The sequence below is a fragment of the Dipodomys spectabilis genome, unplaced genomic scaffold (genome assembly GCF_019054845.1).
Source record: "Dipodomys spectabilis isolate Male_0828 unplaced genomic scaffold, ASM1905484v1 ptg000262l, whole genome shotgun sequence".
Lineage (NCBI taxonomy): Eukaryota > Metazoa > Chordata > Mammalia > Rodentia > Heteromyidae > Dipodomys > Dipodomys spectabilis.
Genome location: NW_024870939.1, coordinates 14,527 through 20,126, shown reverse-complemented (window position 1 = coordinate 20,126; position 5,600 = coordinate 14,527). Strand labels below are relative to the sequence as shown.

Sequence of the window (5,600 nt, the reverse complement as noted above, 5' to 3'; positions counted from 1 at the left end):
CAGAAAAGTCTCCAAGGTTCCATCTTAATCGAAGGAGCTAAGCAAGATGGTGTGTGCCTACCATCCCAGCAATGACAGGGAACCTAAAAATAAGTAAATTGTAGTCCAGGCACATGCCCCAGCAAAAATTAGACCTTATCTCAAAAATAACTAGCCAAACAAAGGGCTGAAGATGTGGCTCAGTGGTAGAGCTCCTACTTAGCAAAGCTGAGTCCCTGAATTGAAACCCCTCAGAAAGAAAGAAAGAAAAAAACAAAAGAAAGGAAGGAAGGAAGGAAGGAAGGGGAAAGAGAGAAGGAAGGGAGAGAGGGAGGGAGGGAGGGAGTGAGGGAGGGAAGGAGGGAAGGAGGGAGGAAGGGAGGGAGGAAGGGAGGGAGGGAGGAAGGGAGGGAAAAGATCCGGGTGTCCAACATGACATATTGAAGGAAAAATGCAAGTTATTGGAAGAGCCAAATGGTCCAATGTTATTTAGGATTCTTAAAAAGCCACTCGTGCTGGGCACTGGTGCCTCACACATGTAATCCTAGCTACTCGGGAGGCTGAGATCTGAGGATCTCCATTCAAAACCAGGCTGGGCAGGAAAGTTCATGAGACTCTTACCTCCAATTAACCTCAAGAAAACTGGAAGTAGCACTGTGGCTCAAGTAGAAGAGTGCTTGTCTTGAGCTGAAGAGCTGAGGTACAGTGCCCAGGCCCAGAGTTCAAACTCCATAACCGACAAAAAAAAAAAAAAGCCAGTCATATGAAATAATTCTCATCTAGGTTTTCTAGAAATGCATGCTAATGCACAGAATAAGCCCCAATAGGAGTGATTGTCAAGGGGACCTAATGTACTCTTGCCATAAAATAGAAAGAATACAGCAATTCATTAGTGGTATGATTTATTTTAATAAGATGTGTATACATACCTCCGAAGGAAAATTTGGAAAAACACACAATGAAGTAAATAAAATAACCTCCAATCAAATGGAAAGGCTTGGAAAAAATTATATTAAGTGAAGTAAGCCAGGCCCAAAGAAACATAGGTCCCATGGTTTCCCTTATTTGCAGTATCTAGTATAGGTATGAGTCAAGCGGAAAAAGTCAGAGAATGTGATGTTAGGAAAACGAACCCTCAAATATGTATTTTAATGTTTTTGTTTCTTTCATGCATGTGTTTCTAATGCATTTATAAGATTATTTCTTTGTTGCTTTGTATGTCCCTCCCCCACAGTGTAACCCTCGCTTTCACTATATTTGACGTCAGTATAACATGTGGAGGAGATGGGGACAAACAAGTCGTTTAAGGATTCAGGTGGACCTGTTGCAACAATGAGGAGTACAAAATGTCATGTCAAAACCAGCTTTACAATGTCGGTGTGGGGGGGGGGAGGAGGGGGGGTATGATTGGGTGGGGGGGAGGGGGGAGGCTGGGAAGGGAGGTGAAGGGTAAACAAAGGAGGAGGCTGCAATGCTTGGTAAGAAATGTATGCATTATCCTGCCCATGTAATTGTAACCCCTCTGTACAGTATGTTCTCAAATAAAATAAAATAAAATTTAAAAAAAAAATAAATAAATAACCTCCAATCCCACCTCAACTACCTCACCTCTGGAGCTCTTCTTTTGAACCATTTTGGAAAGGGTCAAGGGTCAGCTCAGAGCATGCCCACCGGGTCATGAGCCGCTCTCCTGCCCACCAGTGATCCTGGCACCATTGGCTCCAGCAGAGTTTCTCTGGCTCCACCAGAGGCTCACCTTGACTCCACAAAGGTCACGGCGCCCACCCACTGCTTGTGATTCAGAACAGAAAACACTGAACCAAGTGCTGAATTTTCCCATGACCATTTCAATGCTTCTTTTTAGGCAGGGACTATCACAATGGTGCCAAACAAATGCTGCCCACTTCCCTTTCTTTGTTTGGGTATTTGTTTTGTTTTGTTTTGTTCTGCTTTCTTTTGTTGGGGGAGTTTTGTATTCTTGCTTCTTGGTATCCTAGCCATCCACCAACACACACACACACACACACACACACACACACACACCACACACGTTTTTCTCCTAATTAATGCCCTCTCTACCTCCCTCCAAAAAAGCATGAGTTTTCAGAGACACACCCAGTTGGCTGCCCCCACCCCACCTCCAGTTTACCATTGTGTTCAGGGTAAGCTGCAGAACAAGGCATTCTTAGCAGATGATGGTGTGGCCCTGTCCTCCACGTTCTCAGCCAGCCCCAGTTATGCCTGGCATCTGGGAGTCAGCATTTTGCAGGCTTCCATGACATTTGAGAGCTCCCATCCCACTGCTTCCAGCATGTGGAGAAGAGAAGGCCTTAGGACAGAGGGCTGCTCTTGTCACCATCCATGAGCTCATCCCTCTCTGTGAAGCCATCAGATCCATTTCACCCTGTGGAGCTTAAATTCATGAAAAAGCATACATTCCCCCCACACCAGATGCCTGACTCACCTGCTGACCTTTCCAGAGCAAAAAAAGAGTAGAGTGAGCCTTCCTCCCTGAAATGAAATAACTGATTAAAATAAAGCAAGACAGAGAGAAAAACTGGGAAAGAGCGAGGGAAGAGGCGACATGGTCCACAAAGAAATGTACTCGGTACCTCACTTGCCTGTCACCCCTCTGTCCATCATCTTGATAATAACAATAAAAACAACTTAATAAAGCAAGACCATTTTGCAGAAACAAGCCCTTCTCGCCTTCTACCTGAAGTCTTTGGTTTCTCCATACCTCACATACTCCTGCCAGGCCTCTCGGGGTCTGAGTGACACATTCCTAGGAACATTTCCTAAATTCTATACTTGGTGTAGTGGAGCTATGAGGAAGTCACTCAACCACCTTGAGCTCTACTTTCTCAACCTGCAAACTGGGAACACTAATGCCTAGCATTGCAGGAGGGTGGACTCCAAGTCCAGTGACAGTGTCATTATAGAAAGAAGACATAGAGACACACAGAGAGAATGCCATAGGAGGCAGTGATGCAGCCACAAGCCAAGGATGCTAAGGCCTGTCCTAACCACAGAAATGTGGAACAGTCTCCCTCAAGGCCCCAGGAGGGAACCAACCCCATCGTCCTCTTATGTCTGACTCCTGGCCTCAGAACTCAAAGAAAACCTGTCTGCTGCTTTTAGCAGCTCATCACCACCTCCAAAAGAGAAACAAAGTCAAGAGAGATGGATTGTAGTGATGGCCACAAAGCTCAATAAAGCTATTTTTTTAAATTCCCAGTGGCCTCCTTCTCTCTCTCTTTCAGCTTCCAAGGCTCCTCTGTCCATCCTGGTATATTCCTGCCCACTCCTGCTTCTTGTTCACATGGATCTTAGTTCTGGTGCCTACCACCATGCCCATGTCCCCTCTAGATCTAGGAATGAGCATGTGAAGAAAACATGAGTTGAAGGAAGTGCTTCACGCAGTTGTGGGGGCTGGCTATTCAAAAGTCTGTTGTGACAGCCAGCAATCTGGAACACCTAGCAGGAATTGAAGATGTGGTCCTAAGTCCAAAAGCAATCTTTCTTCTGAATATATAATTCCTTTCTCCTTGAGAGATATCCATCTTTTCTCTTAAGAACATCAACTGACCAGTGAGGCCCACTCCCCTTACAGAGAATAATGTGCTATTCTCAAAGCCTGCTTAATTAAACTGCTAAGAACTGACTACACTTAATCTTAGCCAAAAGGCTAAGAAGTGATTCAAAGTCCACTTATTTAAATTTGAATCTTACCTTTAAAAAAATTTCTTGCCTGTAATCCTAGCTACTGAGGAGGCTGAGATCTGAGGATCATGGTTCAAAGCCAGCTGGGGCAGAAAAGTCTGTGAGACTCTTATCTCCAATAAATCACCAGAAATCCAGAAGTGGCACTGTGGCTCGAGTGCTCTAGCACTGAAGAGCTCAGGGACAGCACCCAGCCCCAGAGTTCAAGCACCACAACTGACAAAAAAAAAAATCTCAACCTCTGACAACCACTGTTTTCTCTACTTCTATGTAATAAATTTTTATACATTTCAATATTAATGAGACTGTAGAGTATTCATCCTTTTGTACCTTATATATTTTACTTAATATAAGGTCCTCCAGATTCATCTGTGCTGTCACAAATGGCAAGCTTTCATCTTTTTTTTTGTGAAAATATTGTACAGAGGGGTTACAATTACATGGGCAAGATAATGAGTACATTTCTTATCAAGCATTGTAGCCTCCTCCTTTGTTTACCCTTCCCATCCCTTCCCATCCTCCCCCCACTCCCCCAATCCTCCCCCCCCCCAACCAAAGTTGTAAAGTTTGTTTTCGACATGACAACTTGTACTTCTCATTGTTGCAACGGGTCCACCTGTATCCTTATTTAAACGACTTGTTTTTCCCCTTCCCCTCCACAAATTATACCGACATCAAATACAGTGAAAGCAGGGGTTATACTATGGGGGAGGGACATACAAAGCAACAAAGAAATGATCTTATGAATGCATTAGAAACAATCGCATGAAAGAAAAAAAACACTTAAATACAAAAATATGGAACACTTCACGAATTTGCGTGTCATCCTTGCGCAGGGGCCATGCTAATCTTCTCTGTATCGTTCCAATTTTAGTATATGTGCTGCCAAAGCGAGCACAGCTTTCATCTTTTTATAGCTGAACAATATTCCTGCATAAATATATATACATCTATTTTTAAGATTATTCATCCATTGATGCATTCTTGGAGTGACTCTCCAGGTCTTCACAATTGTTACTAATGCTTCAATAATATATATTTTTTTAATGGGATATGAATGAAGATGGCCAAGATGGCAGATACAGGCCAAACTTCCATCTTCCCCATGACACATGCTCCCTTTCTCTTTCATGTTTCTCTTCTATTAAACTTTTCTATCATCTTTAAAAAAGAGAGAAAGAAAGCTTCTAATTAGTCTATGATTGTTATTTTATTCAGTATCAGTGATGCTTTTCACAGTAAATTGAAATGTAAGATAGATTTTGAAGTTCCTAAATGCTTTCCAGAGAGTGAGGGTGGAGTGAGGGTGGGGGAAAAGAAGGAACAGAAGAAAAGAGGAGATGAAAGACTTCAGACTGAGATCAACTGTCCATAAAGACACCAACAAGAATCTCCAGTGATGAGTGACACAAAGATTTTTGAGAATAACATTCCAGCCAGGTACTGGTGGCTCACACCTATAATCCTAGCTATTCAGGAGGCTGAGATTGTAGGTTCACAATTCAAAGCTAACCTAGGCAGAAAAGTCCATAAGACTCTTTTTTTTTTTTCAGTGGGTCATGGGGCTTGGGCGCTATCCCTGTGCTCTTCAGCTCAAGGCGAGCACTCTACCGCTTGAGCCACAGTGCCACTTCCGGTTTTCTAGTGGTTTATTGGAGGTAAAAGTCTCACAGAGTTTCCTGCCTGGGCTGGCTTTGAACCACGATCCTCAGATCTCAGCCTCCTGAGAAGCTAGGACTATGGGCGTGAGCCACTGGCGCCCGGCAAGACTCCTATCTCTAAGTAACTACCCAAAGCCAGAAGTGACTCTGTAGTTCAAGTAGTAAAACATCAGTCTTGAGCAAAAAAGCTAAGGAACAGCTCCAGGCCCTAAATTCAAGCCCTAGAACTGACACAAA

At 43.5% G+C, this 5,600-nt stretch overlaps 1 non-coding gene across 1 annotated transcript; it reads right to left on the bottom strand.

Annotated features, from left to right (window-relative positions):
- Window positions 1–4,493: 4,493 nt before the first annotated feature.
- Window positions 4,494–4,600, bottom strand: LOC122125230. The gene has a single exon (XR_006150733.1). It is a non-coding gene; the product is annotated as a U6 spliceosomal RNA (small nuclear RNA).
- Window positions 4,601–5,600: the final 1,000 nt, after the last annotated feature.